Below are 22,845 nucleotides of genomic sequence, written 5' to 3' on the forward strand. Positions count from 1 at the left end.
CCTAAACGCTCCCGAAGAGCAGAGGGCCTTGGCTGCCTCCTTTCTCCTCCTTCCCCCAGAGGACGAAGGTCCATCCCGCCCCCCCACAACTCCTTGTGGAACGTGTGGCCCAGGAGTGTCAAGTTCTTCTCCTGCAGGAAGCCATTCTCACACTCCTGCTCACTGTGAGTGAGAGGGTCAGAGGAGGAGGGAAGGTATGGGGACCCCCACCAGAAATGACCCCAAGTTGCCTTTCTCGGGGGGCGGGGGGCGGGGGCCTGCTCACGTGGTTCGGCTGCATAAAAAGAGCCCACTTGAACCAGGTATGTGAGTGCCTTACCTAAAGTAAGGCTTACATGGGCAGCAGGTTTTTTTCCCAGCAGCCAGTCTGATTCCTTGGTTCCCCTCTGAGAAGCACGGTGGTGGAGGGGACAACTGCCCCTTCTGATCTCCAAAGGAACATCTGCTTAAATTACTCTGGACCCCCATGTCTAGTTTAGGAATGTTGGAGACCTACCCCACCATTGCCTACGGCCATACTCATTCATGTAACGTATAGGGCACCTGTTATGTTCCAGTCACTAGGGAAACACTAATGATCAAACAGGTAAAAATCCCTGCACCTGTGGCGCTGACATTGTCACAACTGCTTAACTACTTTGTAGTGTGAAAGCAGCCCTAGACGATATGAAAATGAATGGGCGTGGCTGTGTTCCAAGAAAACTCTATTTATGGACACTGAAACTTGTATCCCATATAATTTTCAAGCATCCTGAAATATTAGTCTTCTTTTGTCCCCCCTTCACCACCACGACCATTTAAAAATGTACAAACCATTCTGAACTCGAGGGAGGGCCATGTAAAAACAGGTGGTACCATCCCCTGTTCTAGATAATAAAAACTGAAACTCACACAGCCCATATATGTGGCAGGAGTGTTCTAGTGCTTATGTAAATTAACTCATTTCATCCTCATGATAACCCTGGAAGATATGTCACTGCCATTGGCTCCACTTCACAGAGAAAGAAAGAGGCACACGGAAGCGGGTAAGTTGTACAATTGCGGGGTCAGGATTTGAATCCAGAATCCAAAGTGTATGCCCTTCTACACTATTCTATACCTCCGCCTGCAAACCCCCAACAAATATACAGTTGTCTTTGTACCTACTATGCATACAAAGAAAGGTGTAGCCACTAAATGTACAATAAAGGAATTTTAAACTCCAACCTTTATGAGACAGGTGTTAGCATCCCCACTTGGAGGGGGTGTGCTTGCCGTGACAGCCCTCACTCTGCTCCCTTTGCTATCAGCTTCTTCCCTTTGCCCACCTTCCCCTCCAGACACCCTCCGATGGCACTGCTCCTCAGCCTTCCCCACACACTGACCACAGTGCAACTTGAATTCCGCAGCCAGAGTGACGCTGGCATCATTTCCCATATACTTGAGGGGGTAAGATTCAGAGTTAAACAGCCACAGGACAGAGACAGACCGGGGAGCTTGGGGTCCCAAGAAAGCCTTTTGGGGGAAGGGATATGAAGGGCTGGGGGCATGGGGTGGACCTCAGAAAGAACCTTCTCCTCAATGCAAGGAAACCTCAGTCTACCTCCACTCCCAACAGAAAGAGCCTCTGCCACCAGGTCTTTAAGGAGGAGAGGGAAGCAGGTGAGTATTCTGTGACTCCCAGAGAGCGTAGGGGAGATGCTTCTGGCATTAAACAAAGCCTTTTTATATTTAAACTACCAGCCCAGGGTTTTCAGAAAACTTTCCCCAAGTGTCACTGAGGGTGTGTGCACAAAAAATTATACACCGGTGTATAAACACAGTGGGATGCAGAAACACGTGTGCACGTGAAAACACCCCAGCTAGGTCTAGACACGGCCACGACCGCCACGAGCCACTTGCCCCTCGGCGCCAGAGCGCCCGCGCAGCACACTTCGCGGGCTTTTGCGCGCCGGGGGCAGGGCCGGCCGGGGGAGTAGGTTCCACCAGGAATTCCAGAGCCACGGGTGGTGGGAGGAGGAGGAAGCCGCCGCAGTAGGGGTGGAGGCGGGTGGAGGCGGGGAGGGGCGGGCGCCCCTGAGCTGGGAGAGCAGGGCGCGGGGCTAGAGGGCCGGGGTGGGTAGAGGTCGCGGGGGAGGGGCGGGAGAGCGAGGCCCCGACCCCCCACTGAGGGGCCGCCCAGCTGGCGGGGTGGGGGAGGGAGGACCTGGCGGCGGGAGGCCGGGGCCAGATCCCAGGGTCCAGGGGCCAGCGCAGCGGGCGGGAGGTGGGCGGGGGCGGGCGGGGGCTGAGCGGGGGGAGGGGAGAGGCCTGGGTGAGGCCTGGCCCGCGAGGGGCGGGGACGGCTGCCCAGGGTCGTTGGGACGAGGGGCCCAGAGACCCGATCTTGTGTCTCAGGGCCGGCGGCTGGAGATGCGGGGAGCGATGACCAACGGTCAGTGCGCTGGTCGGGGCGCCCTGCGCCGCCGGGTCCCTGGGCGGTCACTCCGCAGGCCCTTGGGTTCCTTTCTCTCTTCCTGGGGTCGGAGAAACCAACCAGTCGAGAGCACGCTGGCCAGGTTCGCTGGGGCTACGAGGCTCGTCAGCCCCGGGCCTCATTAGCCAGAAGACTTGTGTACGGTTTTTTGTTTGTTTTAATGTGGGTCTGGGAGTCTGGTCCCTTTAGTTTAGGGGAGCAAAGAAGTGCGACAGTCGAGCCCTAGTTAAAAAAGAGCTCGGAAAAGCCTGATTAGAGGTTGGTCTTGGAGAGAATCTTTGGCAACTCCTGGCACACCCTGACTATAAACGTAGCCCTTCTCTCTGTTGCTTGCCTATCAGTCCAGCCCCTGCCGGCATCTCCCACCCTAATCTTGGGAGTCAGATGCGCTTAGGTCCTGGGTTCCAAACTAGCTCTGCACCTCCCAGCCTGTGTCTCTCTGAGGGAGTCATACTACCTGACCCTCAGTTTCCTCACCAGTCAAATGGGCCGATTATACCTACTCTCTAAAACTGCCTGAGGATTCCCTCCACACACATGGAAGTTTTGATTTGTGTCAGTCCATGCCCCACCCTCAAATCAGTTTGGAGTGAATCTTTGGCATTTGCAATGAAAAGAGAGCCTTGGCCGACACATTGCTCAAGAAAGTAGGTGGGGCTTCCCTGGTGGCGCAGTGGTTAAGAATCCGCCTGCCAATGCGGGGGACATGGGTTCAAGCCCTGGTTCGGGAAGATCCCACATGCAGCAGAGCAACTATGCCCGTGCATCACAGCTACTGAACCTGCGCTCTAGAGCCCACGAGCCACAACTACTGAGCCTGCGTACCACAACTACTGAAACCCGCGCGCCTAGAGAAGCCACCACAGTGAGAAGCCCGCGCACCGCTCACGGTTGTGCAGAGTAGCTCCGTCTCACCGCAACTAGAGAAAGCCCGCGTGCAGCAACAAAGACCCAACGCAGCCAAAAATAAATAAATATATATATTAAAAAAAAAAAAAAAGTAGGTAATGCCAAGCTCCAGGAACCTCTCCCCAGACTCCACAGCTGGCCAGAGGTGGAGCTGGGACCCTTGTCCCACAACCTCCAACCCTGGGCAGTTTTCCATTGTCTCAGTTTTGAAAGCAAGATGGACTTGTTTTCCAAGGCCAAGCTACTAAGTCAAAAGCAGCTACCAATTGCTTTTTCACCTTAATTCACTGCACACCATTTATGTGCCAAGACCTTTCCATGAATGAATCCTTCCTGCATTGTCCACAAGTCCCATTGGTCAGATCTGTAAGAGGAGGCTCAGTGGTGATGTGATGTAACTTACCCAAGTCACCCAGCCCATCCACGGCACAGACAGGATTCAGCCCTTCACCTGGTGCCTTGTGTTCACCAGGGTGCCTCACCCCAGACCTTAAATCAGAATCTCTTGAGACTTCCCTTGTGGTCCAGTGGTTAAGACCTTGCCTTCTAATGCGGGGGGTTGCGGGTTCGATCCCTGGTCAGGGAGCTAAGATCCCACATGCCTTGCGGCCAAAAAACCAAAACATAAAACAGAAGCAATATTGCAACAAATTCAATAAAGACTTTAAAAATGGTTCACATCCAAAGAAAAAATCTTAAAAAAAAAAAAACACCTCTAGAAGGAGTGGTGGCGGGGCGGGGCGGTGTGGGCCTGAGCTTTTTCCTAATCCGCAGGTGATTTTAGTGTGTAATCCAGATGGGAACCACAGCACTAAATGTCAGGAAATTCTCCAGTCCAAAGCTAGCAAGCAAGGATCCCTGGCATGTTTTCTTTGGCCCTACAGTGTTTTATAAAATTTTGAATTCTTTGCTAGCAGGTAAAAATCAGGAAATTTCACACCAAAATCCAGATTTTTTTACTCCTTCAATAGTTGGAAAATCAGACCACATAGATGTATTTACACAAGGTAGCCACGTACAGTTGACTGGAGCAGAGAGACAGTGTGGAGCTGCTGTAGGGCTGGCACAAGCCACCAGTTCATCAGGGCCCCGTCCACTCCACCACACCGGCTATGTTTCCTATCTGACTTCGCTCGTTGCACAAATGGGGAAACTGATGTCAGAGGGGCAGAGGATTGTCCAGATACCCACAGGTCAGGTTCAAGGGATAGAACTGGGACTGGGAAGAAACCAGTTCTCCCAGCTTTCAGTCCTGTGCTCATCTCTGACCCTACACAACTGTCTTGGAGTCATTTTAAGAGGAGGTCACTCTGTGTGTGGAAGACACCCCTTAACCCCTGGGAAGCAGGAGGCATGCACCTGTACATCAGCCTGGGAAGGCCCTGCTCCCAGCCAACCCCTCAGCCTCTGCTGCCGGGTGCCCATTTCGTGACCCAGAAGCTTGCAGGACTGTGTAACTCAGAGGCTCCAGCAAATGAGTCCACATCTACGTAGATAATTTAAATATTCTGATAATTACAGGGGGGTACATTATGAACTGGATTCAGCTACCTGTTGGGAGCTGTCAGGTGTCCGAGTGGAAATCCATAACTGGAAGGTAATGTTCTGGGGTGGGAGCTGGGTCAGACCTGGAGGAAACAGAGGCCTAGGTGAAGATGGACAGTCTGATTCACATTCTCAGCCACTTAGAATGAGGGAGTAGGCAGAGGTCTCCTCTCCCATCCTACGGAAGGGCAAACTGAGGCTGGAACTGACTTAGAAAGCAGCAGGTGAGAGCTGGGAGACACCTTGGGACCTGAACACATTCACGGGCGGCAGATGGGTTTCGTCTCATGTGCCATCTGTGATTGATGGGTACTGTTCCCCGGGGCATGGGGTCTCCAGGTGGGCCCAGCAGGAAAGAAGGCCAAGATCTGTGGGTATGTCTGCCCCTGGCTGGGTATGGGGAAAGGGGCAGGGAGATGACAGAAGTGTTTTAAGCTAACAGGATATGCCAAGACCTGCAGGGCCTGTAGAGAGTAGCATGCATAAGCTGTTGGGGCCAGTTAAGAAGCTTCCATTCATCAAACCCCTTTAAAGGATTTTAGAGGGAAATGACCAACTGAGGCCAGAGAGCTCTCTCACGCAGCCTTCCAGAAAGGCCAAGACCCATGAAGAGGCTGTCCCAGCTCTTCAGGCCAAAGATGACGCTGCGAAGGCAAGGGCAGGGTGGGCAAGGAGACCCAGAGACGCCCCCTCACCACAGCACAGGCCAGATTAGAGATCTGTGGGTGGTCATCTGGGAGTGATGTCTTCCATCTTTGCAGGTCAGCCTGGGAGCTGCTTAACCCTTTCTTGGTCCCCAGCTCTCTTTCAAGGAAAAACAAAGACACAGCACTCAGGATGCCAAAGGCCCAGGATGCCCAAGGCCAATGTGGGTAAGGAGGCAAGAAGCACACGAGGAACACTCAGGCCTGATTCAGTCTGTGGTCTAGGGAACCCTGTCCCCACCTTGCAGGCCTTAGTGGGTGGAAAGCTGGCTGTGGGCCCTCCAAGCAGGCTAGATTTGCTGAATTTTCTCATCTCTACCATAAACCACTGAACTCAGAGCAGAGGTTACAGTTAGGCCCTGCAAAAGGATGCAGGAAATGTGGTCTGGACCACCCCTCACCAGGTGAAGAGATAGACCAAGTTCACCTCTTGAGTTTCTGGACACAAGTCTCTCCAGCGAGGGCCGCAGATCCCCTGATAGGTCCCTTGAAGCTCTCCTTGTCTTGCGGGTCTCTGAGCTCACAGGCCTGTGATACCCCTGGCTGGTACAGGCATTTCAGGGTGCTGGTACAGGCCAATGCCCAGGACAGCAGACCACTCAGGGTCAAGAGGCTTTGTCCCCTCCCGGGACCCCAGACACAGTCTCACCTCCTTGTGGGGGTGCCTGGTACGGTGAACCAGGGATGGGATGTGGGGCTGTAGGAAGAGCAGAGCTCTCCTCCCATTCTTTCTGCTTCCCTGCTGCGTGTCCTTGGACAAGTTGCTCTCCTCTCGGGTCGTCACTTCCCCTGCCCCGCCCACTGCACAGGGCTGCAGTGGGGGCCAGGAGCCCAGAGACTGAGACCTTAGGCTGCGTGCCACTTGAGTCTGGTTCCCAAATATCCTCAGAGGCCTGTGTTCAGAGCTGGGATGCTCCAGCACACGAGATAAGGCCCAGCCCCAAAGACAGACTCAGTGTGGCAGGGGAGGTAAACCCCAAACAGATGGTTTTCGTAGTATGGCAAGACTAACTTTCAGTAGTGTGGCCGACTGAGTCGCAGACGTGGGCGTTGTGCTCTCTGGGCCGCAGGGGGTAGTAGAGTTCGCTCAGGGTCCGCTTCGTCTGGATTCGAATCTTCGCCCCACCACTTGCTCGCTGTGCAACCTTGGGCAAGTTACTTCACCTCTCAGAACCTCCATTTTCACATCTGTAAAACGAGAAGAACGATAATAGCCAGCATTTTGTGAGCACCAACTACGTTCCTGGAACTGGTCTAAATCATTCCTTAAAACCACCCTTGGATGTAGGTACTATTCCAGCACCAGTGGACAGACAAGGAGACTAAAGCCCAGAGAGGCAAAGCAAGTCACGTGAGATCACACAGCTGGTAGGTGGCAGAGCCAGGCCACTCCAACAAGGTCCCTGATCTCTACCTTCCAGGGTTAGTGAGGAATAAGAGTGACGACACGTGGGTCAGGCTTGACACCGTGCCCGGCACACCGTAAGCTCACCACGGTGTGTGTTCATTGCTGTGAATGCTGTCATGGTAGGTACATTAGTTTGCTAGGGCTGCCGTAACAAAGTACCATAGACTGCATGGTTTAAACAACAGAAATTTATTTTCTCACAGTTCCGGAGGCTAGAAATCTAAGATCAAGGTGTCGGCAGGGTTGGTTGCTTCTGAGACGTCTCCTTGGATTGTAGATGGCTGTCTTCATGTATCTTCACCTCATCTTCCCTCTGCATGTGTCTGTGTCCAAATTTCCTTTTTTATTATGACATCTTTTTAACTTAGTTACCTCTTTAAGACCCCATCTCCAAGTACAGTCACTTTCTGAGGTCCTGGGGGTTAGGACTTCAACATATGAAATTTGAGGGGACCCAATTCAGCCCATCCCAGTAGGACATATAGTGGCCTGTCACCATGGCAGCGGCAGAAAAGGAACAGGCTGGAGGAGAGATGGTGGCTGCCCAGATGGCCCCTGGCCCTGTCAGTCTGGCTGTCAGCTCCCCAGAGCCCTGGTCAGTGGTACGAGGGCCAGGGCAGGCTTGGGCCCTGGACACAGTGTCAGGGGTCCCTCCTTGAGGATGGAGCCTACAGGGTGGGGTCCCCTCCCTCAGGCTTCACACACACAGCCCCTCACATGGAAGTTGGTGCCCCAGCACCGCGGATGGCACTCTACAGACCCTGCCCTGATGAGGGCATCATCTCCAGGGCCAGAAAGGACATCTGGGCCCCAATTACCACCTGGACAGCTCACCAATCCTCCCTCCTCCTGCCCAGATGCACCACAGACCAACAACATGCTCATAGGCCAGGAAGCTTCTTCCAGCTCTCGCTCTTCCTCAGGAAGGCTTTCTTAAACTTCCTTGGGAATCATGCCTGCAATAAAAGATGACGATGAAGAAAGATCCCTTAACCTCACCCCGGGATTCATGATTTTTCAGCATTATTTGGCCTTGCACTTGGCTGGGTTAGGCCAGGCCTGGACAGTGGGCTGAGTGCAGCCCCAGGTGTCAGCCTTAAAGCCTTTGGGAGGCAAATCCTGAAGCCATGACCACAGCCATGTCTGGGTTCATTCTGGGTGAGGGGGCTTCCCACCGGCTGTCAGCTGCCCCCTCTTCTCCCAAAGATGTCCCCTCCTCTCCAGCTCATCGTCACCACTCTAGTGCCGGCCACCATCTCTCTCACCTGAACAGCTAGTTCCCCTCCTAGGTGGTCTCCTGCTTTGTTCGCCGCCAATCCATGAGCCACAAAACAGCCAGAGCTGCCTTCTCGTACATAAATCTGATGATTATCGACTTAAATGCAGTTAGGAAAGTCCAGCTCCTTCCTGACCGGATGTTGACCCTGGCCTCCTTCTCCCCGCCAGCCTTTGCCCTTGCCCTTCTCTGCCTAGAATGCTGGGCGCTAAGCATGCCCTCACTCGCTGTCAGCCCCCTCGGGCTCCCACGAGCCCTGCCTTCTCCAAGGGCTTTGAACTTCTCTGTTTTCTGAGGTCCCACTGCATGGCCGACCCTGGGCCGGCATGCCCACACTCCTAGCATCCTCTGCAGCTAGGGCTGGGGTCTGTGTGGCTCAGGTGGTGGAGAATGCCTGCCTCTTGCATTCACCTTAGGACTGCAAAGAACTAGGGAATAGTTTGTTCTGCCCAGATATCTGTGAGCTCCAGGACCTCCCATCTCCCAGCTGCCCCTGTGACCTTGGGAATATTTCAGCCAGAGCCTGGTGGCTGAGCCTGGGGCAGGGGACAGGGGAATGGACACTCTGCCAGGGTTCCACCTGCTCTGACTCAGTCTGCCCCAGCTGCCCCTGAACACCCTACAGCCTCGCTGACCTCAGACATACCTTCCAAATGGGCTTGGGTCAAGGTCACCTGTATCGGTTTCCTACAGTTGCTATAACAAATCACCACAAACTTAGTGGCTTAAAACAACAAACATGTATTATCTTACAGACTTGGAGGTCAGAGTCTGAAATGGGGTAACATCATTTGGGTAAAATCAACGTGTTAACAGGGCTGTGCTTCTGAAAGCTCTAAGGAAGAACCGGTTCGCTTGTCTTTTACCTGCATGCCTTGGCTGTGGCCCCTTCTTCCATCTTCAGATCCAGCAACATAACATCTTCAAATTTCCAACTACACCCACTTCTTCTGCCTCCCTCTTCCACTTTCAGGGACGCTTGTGATTGTATTGGGCCCACCCTGATAACCAAGGATAATCTCTTTATTTTAAGGTCAGCTGATAGCAATCTTAATTCCATCTGCAAACTCAATTCCCCCCTGCCATCTTATGTACCACCTTCACAGATTCCAGGTATTCGACATGAACAGTTTTGGTTTTTTTTTTTGGAGTTGGGGAGAGTGCATTATTCTGCCTACCACAGGGAAGGGCATCATGGTCCAAAGAGAGAAAATGCAGAGGTGGCAGTTCAGCAAGCTAGCCCTGGAGGCAACCACCTGGGTTCAAGCTCACCGCTTACCAGCCAAGTGACCTTGGGCAAGTCACTTCACTTTTCTGAACCTGAGTCTCCCCATCCAAATGGGGGATGATGTGATACCTGTACACAGTGGGGTACTACCCAGCAACGAAAAGGAAAGGACTATCAATACACACAGCAAGGGGGATGAATAGCAAAATTATTACAAGTGAATGAAACCAGACCAAAAAAGTACATACTGTATGATTTTGTATAACATTCAAGAAAATGCAGGGGCTTCCCTGGTGGTCCAGTAGCTAAGACTCCACACTCCCAAAGCAGGGAGCCTGGGTTCAATCCCTGGTCAGGGAACTAGATCCCACATGCCGCAACTAAGAGTTCACATGCCAGGACTTCCCTAGTGGTCCGGTGGTTAAGAATCCGCCTTCCAATACAGGGGTTGCGGGTTTGATCTCTGGTTGGGGAACTAAGATCCCACATGCCTCAGGGCAACTCAGCCCGCACACTCTAGAGCCCATGCACCACAACTAGAGAGCCTGAGCACTGCAACTTCTGAGCCCACGTGCTCTGGTGCCACAACTAGAGACAAGCTCACGCACTGCAACAAAAGATCCCACGTGTGGCAACTAAGACCTGATGCAGCCAAATAAAAAATAATTAATTAATTAATTTTTAAAAAAAGAAAATGCAAACCCATGTAGTGACAGAAAGCAGATCTGTGGCTACTTGTGGACAGAGGGAACCGGCGAAGGGCAGGAGGGAGGAGTTACAAGGGGGCACGAGGACACATTTGGGAGAGATGACTATGTTCCCTGTCTTGTTTGTGCTGATATATGTGTGTGTGTCAAAATATCAAATTATACACTTTAAAAGGTATAATTTATTGTATGTCCATTATACCTCAATAAAGCTGTTAAAGTGGGAGATGATTATAGTCTCTCCCCATAGTGTGGTCGGGTCGAGTAAATGAATTAATTCATGAAAAAACATAGGACAACCCCTGGCACGTAGTAAGTACTCAAAAAGCCTTAGCCAGGGCTTCCCTGGTGATGCAGTGAATAAGAATCAGCCTGCCAATGCAGGGGACACAGGTTCGAGCCCTGGTCCGGGAAGATCCCACGTGCCGTGGAGCAACTAAGCCCATGAGCCACAACTACTGAGCCTGCGTGCCACAACTACTGAAACACGCGTGCCTAGAGCCCATGCTCTGCAACAAGAGAAGCCACCACAATGAGAAGCCCGCGCACCGCAACGAAGAGTAGCCCCCGCTTACTGCCACTAGAGAAAGCCCACACGCAGCAAGAAAGACCCAACACAGCCAAATATAAATAAATGAAAAAAAAATGATAGGCATACATAAAAAAAAAAAAAGCCTTAGCCAGCATCATCACTAATGTTGTTGTCATGGTTAAACAGCAGTGCTTTTCCACCCTGGCTGCCTGTTAGAATCACCTGGAAAGTATTTTTAAAGCACCAATACCTGGGCCTCCCCTGCACAGAGTGTGATTCAGCTGACCTGGGGTGGGACCTGTGGCTGGACATTTTTAAAGTTCCCCAGGTGATTATATAAGATTTGAATAAGTCAGGATTTTTCTTCACTATACCAATATTTATGTAGTCCCACAGTGTGGAAATTATGCCAATCTCTTCCAGATAGTTCTGCCATGCAGGTCAACTCCTGTGGAGAAAGAGCTCTGGCCTCATTTATTCATTCATTCAGCAAATGTAACCCACTAGATAAATGTGGACCTAAGTTCCTGCCCTTCAGGATGCCTGATCTAATGATAGAGATGGATGAGAAAACAGATTCACACAGTGAGGAAAGGGTGGGGAGGAATCAGAGAAGCCTTCACAGAGAAGATGACATTTTTTTTAGGGTCCTGAAGAATGTGCAGGAGTTTGCCAAGGGGAAAAGAAGAACATTATGTGTGTATTGGTTATCTATTTCTGTGTAATAAATTATGCCAAAATTTAGCAGCTTAAAACAACCATTTTATTATGTTCGTAGCCAGTAGGTTGGGAATTCAGACAGGGCAGAGCGTCTCTGCACCTCAGTGTCTGGGGCCTCATCTGGAAAACTTGAGGCTGGAGCAACTCAGAGTCGGGGGTGGAAATTGTCTGAAGCCTCATTTATTCACATGTCTGGCACTGGACCAGGATGACTCAAAGACTAGGGCTGCCAGCCAGAGTGCCTGCACGTGGCCTGTCTACGCAGTTTGGGCTTCCTCACATCATGGCCACCTCAGGGTAGTCAGACTCGAAGATCAGGGCTCTAATAATGACTATTTTTGGGAAAAGATAGAAGCTGCACCACCTTGTATAACCCAGCCTCAGGAGTCACAAACCATCATTCCCACTTCATTCTACTTGTTGAAACAATCTTAAGTTGACCCAGATTCAAGGGGAGGAGCCGTGGACCCTGGGTCTTGATGGGAAGGCATGTTTTAAAACTGCTCCAGTGGGGCTTCCCTGGTAGCGCAGTCGTTAAGAATCCGCCTGCCTTGGGCTTCCCTGGTGGCGCAGTGGTTGAGAGTCCGCCTGCCGGTGCAGGGGACACGGGTTCGTGCCCTGGTCCGGGAAGATCCCACATGCCGCGGAGCAGCTGGGCCCGTCAGCCGTGGCCACTGAGCCTGCGCGTCTGGAGCCTGTGCTCCGCAACGGGAGAGGCCACAGCAGTGAGAGGCCCGCGTACCACAAAAAAAAAAAAAAAAAAAAAAGAATCCGCCTGCCAGTGCAGGGGACACGGGTTCGATCCATGGCCCAGGAGGATCCCACGTGCCGCGGAGCAACTGAGCCCATGCGCCACAATTGCTGAGCCCCTGCACCCGGAGCCCATGCTCTACAAGAGAAGCCACCACAATGAGAAGCCCACGCACAGCAACAAAGGGTAGCCCCCGCTCGCCACAACTAGAGAGAGCCCGCACACAGCAACGAAGACCCAATGCAGCCAAAAAAAATTAATTAAAAAAAAATGCTCTGGTGTGTTTGGGGAGTAATAATAATGATGATGATGGTAACACCTTATAGACATACTGAGCAGTCATGATACTCCAAGGACCATTCCAAATCCTCTTCATGCATTAACTCAGAGTCCCCCCACCCTGAGGCATATCATTACCCATGTTTTCCAGGTGGAGAAACTTGTGCAAAGTCAGAGAGTTGACAAGTAGGAGAGCTGTGATGTGAACGCAGGCAGACTGGCTATAGTGCTCAAGTGCTAACCACTACATACACTGCCTCCCATCAGCAGAACCAGTGTGGCTGGACCTGTGATGCCTGTAGGGAGAGGCTGGAGCTGAATCTGGAGAAGAGGAGGCACCACAGCTTGCAGGCCCTTGCCAGACACATAGAAGAGTCTGGGGTTCATCCCAAGAATAGTGGGGAACCATTGAAGGGTCTTAAGCAGGAAAATAACATGACGAGATCTATGTCACAGAATGGTCCCTCCAGAGACTGATAGAGGATGGATTGGAGGAGGTAAAGCCACAGATGGGAGGTGAACCAGCAAGTTGGTACAAGGGGTCAGATGAAGGCTGTGTGGGAAGAACAGGGAATGGTTGCAAGAAGTCAGTAAGTGTCAGTCCTTGGGATGTTCCACAGCCATTCAATAGCATGATTTTGAAGACTATGAAGCAACTTGGAAAAATTCTTACAGTAAGCAATTTTAAGTTTAGATTAAAACAAAGAGAATTCAAAATCATATAAGAATATGATCTCAGATTGTTTTAAGGGTACCTGTCTACTGTGCTATTGACTTTCCATTTGCCCCCCTCTACGTACACTCTCCACCCTTCTCCTCCCTCTAAATCCTGGGTCTAACAACTACAGCCTGCATCACCACAGCTTCCCACCAGCTGATTTCCTGTGGTTCAGTCAATGGGGGGGCACCAGGGGAAATCAGAGGGTGGGAGAAGAGGAGGCCAGGGTGTTTATTTCTCTGGCTCCCTCTCTGTCTCTCTATGGTTCTGTCAGTGGCTCAGTTGAAGGCCACAGTTCCTGGCAGCCCTCCTCCCACTGCTCCAGCACTTGGTGGGTCCTGGCAACACCACTCCTTCCCCCACCTGATAATACAGCTGTACACAGAGAAAAGCCTGCATGGAAATGCCCCAAACTGTAAGATTATTTTAGTGGTAGGATTGGAGGTGTTTTCCCTTCTTTCTACTTTTCTATATTTTCTTAATTGTTTGCAGTAAATCTGTATTAACTTTTATAATTTAAAAAAAACATGTTAATCAATGGGATTTGAGGCTAGTCAGATGTCGAAAGGACAGATGTGGCAAGAAAGTATCTGCAGTGATTTTAAAATATGTCCATTAGCCCTTTGACATTCCTCCCTCCAAAAGGTGGAGGCTAGCTCCCTCCCTTTGAGTGCAGGTTGTCCTAGTGGCTTGCTTCCAATGAATTGAATATGGTAAAAGGGATGGTGAATGTCTAGGTCATAAAAGGCATCACAGCTGTCTCCTTGCTCTCTCTTGGAACACTGGCTCTGGAGAAATCCAGTTGCCATGTCATGCAGACACTCAAGCAGGCTTCTGGAGAGATCCACAAGTGAGGAACTGAGGCCTCCTGCCAACAGCCATGTGTGTGAGCACCTTGGAAGCAAACCCTCCAGCTCCAGTCAAACCTTCAGGTGACTGCAGTCCTGTCCAGCATCTTGACTGCAACCCCAAAATATGTGTGAGATGGTAAATGTTTATTCTGTTAATGGTGCTAAGTTTTATGGTGATTTGTTATACAGCACTAGATAACTAATACAGCATGAGGACGGTTCCCTGGATTCCAGCTTGGATATTAGAAGAGATGAGACACAAGCTAGGGAGCTGTCACAGGGGAAGAGGGTACTCTCCATTTGGGAGATGTTGAGCTTGGGGATCCTGGGTGGAGGTAGCCCAGGTGCACCACGCATAATGTTTTCGGAGGAAGATCTAGATAGAGGAGAGAGATCTAGAATCATCAGCAGAGGAGGAAGTGAAAGAAGAAATTTCAGGAGTGGGAAGATGACCCAAGAAGAAAGTGAAGAGTGAAAGTGGTAGAGAGCTAGGTTGGGGCCAAGGGGAAGACCACCATGGGAGAGGTGTCCCGAGTGGGGAGTCTGAGGAGGAGCCATCAGAGAGGTGGGAGGAGACCAGGGGAGAAAGCAGCGTTTGGAAGGCCAAGAAAGAGGGAGAGCTTTCCAAGGCCACAGGAAACCGGATGAGGACTGTGACGGAGCCCCTTGGCGTGGCTAGGTACCCTCAGCAGCCTTGCCAGGAGGGAGAGGTTTTCTGGCTTCAGTCCTGAGTCCCTCCAGCTGAGGGTTTCCACATTCCTGCAAAGGTTGGGAACAGCACAGCCCCATCCTGGCCAAGCTTGTTCACTCAAGTCCTCCAAGCTTGAGACACCAGTCACCAAGAGCTGATGGGAGGGGGACCCTCATGGCTGCGGTCCAGCTCCTAGGGCTTACTCTGCTGAGAGTGGGTGGGGTTTTTTTGTTCCTTTTTTTTTTTTCCGGTACGCGGGCCTCTCACTGTTGTGGCCTCTCCCGTTGCGGAGCACAGGTTCCGGACGGGCAGGCCCAGAGGCCATGGCTCACGGGCCCAGCCGCTCCGCGGCATGTGGGATCTTCCTGGACCGGGGCACGAACCCGTGTCCCCTGCATCGGCAGGCGGACTCTCAACCACTGCGCTACCTGGGAAGCCCTTTCGTTCCTTTTGAATACTTAGTTTCCCCCTTCTTCCTCCACTCTCCTGTCAGGAGACCAAAGTGCATACACTTGACAGAAACACACTCAGAAGTCTGTACTTTCAGACTGGGGAGGTTCCTCTTAAGATCCTGTGTCTTCTCAAGTAATTTCAGTGGCAGCAGCTTCAAGGCGAGGAAAAGGCTCCTTAAACACCCTACACAGCGTCCATGTGGGACTCACTCCGCTTCCCCAGGTTCTCAAAGCCCAATTTAATCCAAGCTTATTAACACATAACATTTTAATTTGCCTTTTCAATATGCTCTGCACTGTATAGGCGTAACAAATTTAATAACATCAGAAGTAAGGATTTTGTATGTTAATTACAATGTTTCCATTTCTTTGAGAAGCTCTATCCGGTTGGGGTAACCCCTGTGGAAAACAGACCGCTGGAAATCGAGGCAATTTCTAGTCCTCTCCCCAACCGACCCCCATCCCAATTGCTGTATTGAAAGCAATCAAAAAGTAAAAATAGGTTTCCCAGGCATGGAAAATTAGCGGAAATCTAATGTTTTCCAGTGTCTTAGGTTATGTTCCTCCAGACGCAGAGGCTAGACAAGGGTTCTGTTGTAAGTTGTTTACTTGGGCGGAGGTCTCAGGAAGTACCCGTGGAAGAGGAGGTGTAGATGGGGAGGGGACAGAAACTAGCAAAGGGTGTGTTTATCAAGCCTGTTACCACTGAGGCTCAGTTTTGCTGGGGAGCCCTGGAAGCCAGCGTGGACCGTGCACCCCCTCAGAATTATCCTACCCGAGGGCCGAGGGGGATGGGGCATTTATCTACCAACTCTGTCAGTCATCGGGTAAAAGCTATTTCCAGGGGCTATTACTTTTCTGGCACTTCCAGTCTGCAGTGTGGGCGGCAAAATGGGCTCAAGTGCCCCGAGGAAGCCAGCAGGCAAAGGAACGCAGGGGCTGGCAGCTGGAGGTCAGGCTGAGAACACACTGAAGGGGTAAGGGTGAGGGAACATGGGCGGGGGCAGGCGGTGATGATATAAGCAGGCTCCAGGGGCCCAGGAGGTACCCCAAGTCTCAGCACAAGTTGGTGGGAATGTGAGTTCCAGGATTGTGCGAGTTGCTGAGGGAACACAGCTCTGGCTTCTCCTGGCCCCCAGACCTATAGCAACCAGCAAACAATTCTGAGCATCTCTAAGGCACCAGGCACTGGCTAGACCTGGAGACTCAGCAATGGATGAAGCCTGGTTTTGTGCTGTAAATGCTCACAATGTTGCCCAGAGTAGCTTGTGAACCCCTGGTGGCAGGCAGCGTCACTTCAGGTGGTCCCAGACACTTTTCTTTCTTTAAATTTATTTATTATTTCTTTGGCTGTGTTGGGTCTTAGTTGCAGCACACAGGATCTTCGTTGAGGCACGTGGGCTCTTCGTTGCAGCACGCGGGCTTCTCTCTAGTTGTGGCGTGCCGGCTCCAGAGCGCATGGGCTCAGTAGTTGTGGAACACAGGCTTCTCTCTAGTTGTGGCGTGCCGGCTCCAGAGCGCGTGGGCTCAGTAGTTGCGGCACACAGGCTTAGTTGCCCCGTGGCATGTGGGATCTTAGTTCCCCGACCAGGGATTGAACCTGCGCCCCCTGCATTGGGAGCGTGGAGTCTTAGCCACTGGACCACCAGGGAAGCCCCACTTTTATTTTCTTATTTTGTTAGTTATGGATTTATTTCATAGGTATTCAAAGCAAAGTTTACCATCCAACTCTTGCTTTCATGGATATTATTGCTTAGGACTTAGTCGAGTTTTAAAAGTAAGCCAACCCAAATGTCCATCAACAGATAAATGGGTAAGCAAATGTCGTATATACATACAGTGGAGTAGTAGTTAGTCATAAAAAAGTTAAATTATGACACATGCTACAATATGGACAAACCCTGAAAACATACTAAGTGAAACAAGCCAGACACAGAACAAATATTATATGATGCCATTTATATGAGGTACCTAGAATAGGGAAGTTCACAGAGACAGAAAGCAGAATAGAAGTTACCAGGGGCAGGGGGAGAGGGGCATTGGGAATTACCGCTTAATGGGTGCAGAATTTCAGTTTGGGATGATGGAAACGTTCTGGAGGTGGATGGTGGTGATGTTTGCACAACTGAATGCCACCGAATTGCACACTTAAAATGGCTTAAAATAGTAAATTTTGTTACATATATTTTACCGCAGTTTATAAAAACTGAGCTGATTAAAACATTGATTTAAATTAAAATATCATGGAAGTAATAGCACACCCTGAATCCACTGGTGACAGAGGGAGAGTGAGAAACTGTCAGGTGTGTTTAGGGGAAAAGAGACAGGTTGCCGGGCCAGGAAGCAGAGCCAGGAAGTTTGCCAGGGGGAGGAAGGGGGAAAGACATTCCAGGCGGGAGGGGTGTGGCAGGCAGTGAGAAGAACTAGGTGAGACTTGAGGTGGCAAAGCTAAGCTAGTGGACCCAGGAAATGGGTGCAGGAAGTCCGGGGCTCCAGCTGAGCCCCTACCTGTGCCCATCCTCGTCTGCTCTTCTCCCAACAGGTCGGGGAGGGGGTCTCCCCACTGCTGCTGCTACTGGCTCTCCACCAACCACTGTCGCCAGTGCACAGCCCCACGGCCTGGTTGGGGACATGCCGCATTGTACTTGTGGCACTTAACACTTCACTTACTTCACGAGACTCATGGTGCAGGGCGGAGGGAGGGTTTTTGTTCTTTGCTTTTTGTAATTTCCTACTAGTATTTGGGTAACTTTGGGGGGCGGGGAGGGAAATGCGGGGGCAGGCGAAACATCATTGCAGTGACTTTTTTGATATTCATTAGAAACAATACATCCTTTCTGAAATATTTACAGTATTATTAAAGAATGAGGGCTTCCCTGATGGCGCAGTGGTTGGGAGTCCGCCTGCCGATGCAGGGGACGCGGGTTTGTGCCCTGGTCCAGGAAGATTCCACATGCCGCGGAGCGGCTGGGCCCGTGAGCCATGGCCGCTGAGCCTGCGCGTCTGGAGCCTGTGCTCCGCAACGGGGGAGGCCACGGCAGTGAGAGGCCCGCGTACCACAAAAAATAAAAATAAATAAAATAAAAGATGAAAAAGGTTGTACTGTTTTGCATAATGAACGTTTTTATTGGGTATTCAAAGGGTACATGATTGTACCCTTTAATTTAAAAATTAAAGTGAACAAACTCTCTGTGGCTGTTCCTGGCAAAAAAAAAAGACGAACAGTGCACCTCCTGGTCATGAGCTGTTTTAGTCTGGGTCCCGCTCCCACTCCCCCAAGGAGGTTCCAAGATGAGGATTCCAGGGCAGGTAGATTATTTAGGAGGCAATGCCAAGAAGCACTTAAAGGAGTGGGGAAGGGAGGCAGGGAAGAGACAGCAGCCTCTAAAGGATGCGTTATTGCGCCGGTGACCACTGCGGGCACCCGCTGGGGCCCCTGGGAGGCAGCTGCAATGCTGGTCCTTCTACCTGAGAGTCCAGGAGGCTGGCCACGCACTGCTGCCGGGAGTGCGACCGTCGTCTTCCTACCTGCTGGCCTGGCACCCTGAGGCACTCAGTAAATATCCATCAACTAAATGAACGAAGCACCCACATACAAGGCATGCGCTGTGCGCCCAGCACCGAAGGAAGCGCCTTACGAGCATTCTCTCATTCACTCTCACAATCACCCCAGGAGACGGGGCTTCTTACTTATTTTTTTTTCAACAGGATTGCTATTATTATCCCAATTTTACAGATGAAGCAACTGAGGCTTGGGCTAAGTAACTTGCTGCAGCAGACACTTGGGTATTCCACCCATATCTCGCCGTATAACTTCAGTGCCTGAAGGTTCGACTTCCAACGGCCAGCACCTCCATCCCTTTGCCTGAGGTCACCTACACTGACTCTGCCCAGGCACAAGGTGGACCTGAGTGCTGCAGAGTTAGTGTCCCTAGGAGCCACCCTCAACCAATGGTGATGAGAGTCAGTGTATAAATACCCCAGCTCCACCTCTCTCGGGCACACGCTGTACACGGATTCCCAGGGTGTCTCAGAGGGGATGAGCGCGAGTTGCTCAAAAGCCCACTCTTTATTGGCTTCTTCCCCTTCCCTGCCTCATCTCCGCCCTCCCCTCCTGTGCTCGCTAAGTAAACATTTGCACTCCAGCCCTTGTCTCTGAGTCTGCTTCTGACTGAGCAGCTCTTCAGTGTCAGATTCAAACACAGGAGTGCCCTGCTCAGCATACACACTTCTCATCTCGATGCTGCTCTGAGTCCATTCATGACCCTCAGGTTTCTCCAGCCAGAAGCTTGCAGGGCTGGCTGACATCTCCAACCAGCCTCGAGAATGCAGAAGCCAGAGTTTTAAGCAAATGTAAAGCAGCTCTTTGTTACTCTATCCCTATTTTCCCAGAGCCTTTGGAAAAACGAAGGCTTGGCCTATCCCTCACCTTTTCCAACCTTCTCCCTCTCCAGCTATTTCTCTGCCTCTCGCCAGATCTAATCTGAGATCTCCCCTTTAGAATTCGCAACCCATAACTGAAGAGAGATGGGACCATCCTGGTGATGGTCTGGAGTCTGGGATGAGCTGTTGCCCCAAGTGCGTCCCTCAGAGAGGATTATTTTTTTTTTATAAATTTATTTATTTTTGGCTGCGTTGGGTCTTCGTTGCTGTGCGTGGGCTTTCTCTAGTTGCGGTGAGCGGGGGCTATTCTTCATCGCGGTACGCGTGCTTCTCATTGCAGTGGCTTTTCTTGTTGCGGAGCCCGGGCTCTAGGCACGTGGGCTTCAGTAGTTGTGGCACACGGGCTTCAGTAGTTGTGGCTCAGTAGTTGTGGTCCATGGGCTTAGCTCCTCTGCAGCATGTGAGATCTTCCCGGACCAGGGATCAAACCCGTGTCCCCTGCATTGGCAGGTAGATTCTTAACCACTGCGCCACCAGGCAAGTCCCCCTCAGAGAAGATTATTAGTGGTGAGAATAAACATCATAGCAGCAAGCTTCCATCTCATTGGGTGCTGGCCCAGCTACGTGCCCCCTTTCCACTCTGCAGGGCCGTGGGGAGATCAGCCTATATGCTGCCTTCACTGGGCCTTGCCCCGGGGTTGGGGCCCATCGTGCGCCCACTGACCAGCTGCCAGACCTTGGCCTGACCTTCTCCAGCCAGAGGTGAACTCTTGTTCCTTCTTGTTCCTCACATTCTGGAACCCTTTTTTAAAAAAATTAATTAATTAATTAATTTATTTATTTTACATCTTTATTGGAGTATAATTGCTTTACAATGGTGTGTTCATTTCTGCTGTATAACAAAGCGAATCAGCTATATGTATACATATATCCCCATATCCCCTCCCTCTTGCGTCTCCCTCCCACCCTCCCTATCCCACCCCTCTGGGTGGTCACAAAGCACCGAGCTGATCTCCCTGTGCTATGCGGCTGCTTCCCACTAGCTATCTATTTTACGTTTGGTAGTGTATATATGTCCATGCCACTCTCTCACTTTGTCACAGCTTACCCTTCCCCTTCCCCATATCCTCAAGTCCATTCTCTAATAGGTCTGTGTCTTTATTCCTGTCTTACCCCTAGGTTCTTCTTGACATTTTTTTCCTTAAATTCCATATATATGTGTTAGCATACGGTATTTGTCTTTCTCTTTCTGACTTACTTCACTCTGTATGACAGACTCTAGGTCCATCCACCTCATCACAAATAGCTCAATTTCGTTTCTTTTTATGGCTGAGTAATATTCCATTGTATATATGTGCCACATCTTCTTTATCCATTCATCTGATGATGGACACTTAGGTTGTTTCCATCCCCTGGCTATTGTAAATAGAGCTGCAATGAACATTTTGGTACATGACTCTTTTTGAATTATGGTTTTCTCAGAGTATATGCCCAGTAGTGGGATTGCTGGGTCATATGGTAATTCTATTTGTAGTTTTTTAAGGAACCTCCATACTGTTCTCCATAGTGGCTGTACCAATTCACATTCCCACCAGCAGTGCAAGAGTGTTCCCTTTTCTCCACATCTTCTCCAGCATTTATTGTTTCTAGATTTTTTGATGATGGCCATTCTGACCAGTGTGAGATGATATCTCATTGTAGTTTTGATTTGCATTTCTCTAATGATTAATGATGTTGAGCATTCTTTCATGTGTTTGTTGGCAGTCTGTATATCTTCTTTGGAGAAATGTCTATTTAGGTCTTCTGCCCATTTCTGGATTGGGTTGTATGTTTTTTTGTTATTGAGCTGCATGAGCTGCTTGTAAATCTTGGAGATTAATCCTTTGTCAGTTGCTTCATTTGCAAATACTTTCTCCCATTCTGAGGCTTGTCTTTTGGTCTTGTTTATGGTTTCCTTTGCTGTGCAAAAGCTTTGAAGTTTCATTAGGTCCCATTTGTTTATTTTTGTTTTTATTTCCATTTCTCTAGAAGGTGGGTCAAAAAGGATCTTGCTGTGATTTATGTCATAGAGTGTTCTGCCTATGTTTTCCTCTAAGAGTTTGATAGTGTCTGGCCTTACATTTAGGTCTTTAATCCATTTTGAGCTTATTTTTGTGTATGGTGTTAGGGACTGATCTAATCTCATACTTTTACATGTACCTGTCCAGTTTTCCCATCACCACTTATTGAAGAGGCTGTCCTTTCTCCACTGTACATTCCTGCCTCCTTTATCAAAGATAAGGTGACCATATGTGCGTGGGTTTATCTCTGGGCTTTCCCTCCTGTTCCATTGATCTATATTTCTGTTTTTGTGCCTGTACCATACTGTCTTGATTACTGTAGCTTTGTAGTATAGTCTGAAGTCAAGGAGCCTGATTCCTCCAGCTCCGTTTTTTGTTCTGAAGATTGCTTTGGCTATTTGGGGTCTTTTGTGTTTCCATACAAATTGTGAAATTTTTTGTTCTAGTTCTGTGAAAAATGCCAGTGGTAGTTTGATAGGAATTGCATTGAATCTGTAGATTGCTTTGGGTAGTAGAGTCATTTTCACAATGTTGATTCTTCCAATCCAAGAACATGGTATATCTCTCCATCTATTTGTATCATCTTTAATTTCTTCCATCAGTGTCTTATAATTTTCTGCATACAGGTCCTTTTTTTCAGTAATTGCCTTGGCCCCTCTTCTAACCCTACAATGGCCACAAATAGTAAATTAAAATGCACGGTGAACCCCAGTTGCAAACAATTCCACAGGTGGCACTTTTGTTACCTTAAAGACTGAAATGGAAACCCAAGCCTTGCTCCGAGCACCCAGAGAAACTCAAGGTTCCCAGGGAGCCCCCCAACCCATCCTCCACCCTAACAGGTCTCCCTCAAACCTCTTGCCCCCCAAACTGTTCTCCTTGTAGCCTCCAGAACAATGTTCTCCAATGCAGAGCTGACACCAGTCCCCCACTAAACCTTTCCAGTGGCTCCTCTGATGCTTAGAATAAAAGTCAACTTACACCCACAGACAGCCTGGCCCAGCATGACGGGGCCCTGCTGACCTCGGCTTGCAGCTGCCCTCTCACCCTCCGCCACTTCCTGCCTTGGGGTCTTTGCCCTTGCGTGGGACCCCAGTGTACCCACGCCATTTCATATTCCCGCACCTCATCACTTGCTGTCAAATCATTCTGATTCACTGTCACCACAGCCCTTAT

This window comes from Aethalodelphis obliquidens, unplaced genomic scaffold, assembly GCF_003676395.1.
Source record: "Aethalodelphis obliquidens isolate GAN/ISIS:26980383/991018 unplaced genomic scaffold, ASM367639v1 scaffold75, whole genome shotgun sequence".
Taxonomy (NCBI): Eukaryota; Metazoa; Chordata; class Mammalia; order Artiodactyla; family Delphinidae; genus Aethalodelphis; species Aethalodelphis obliquidens.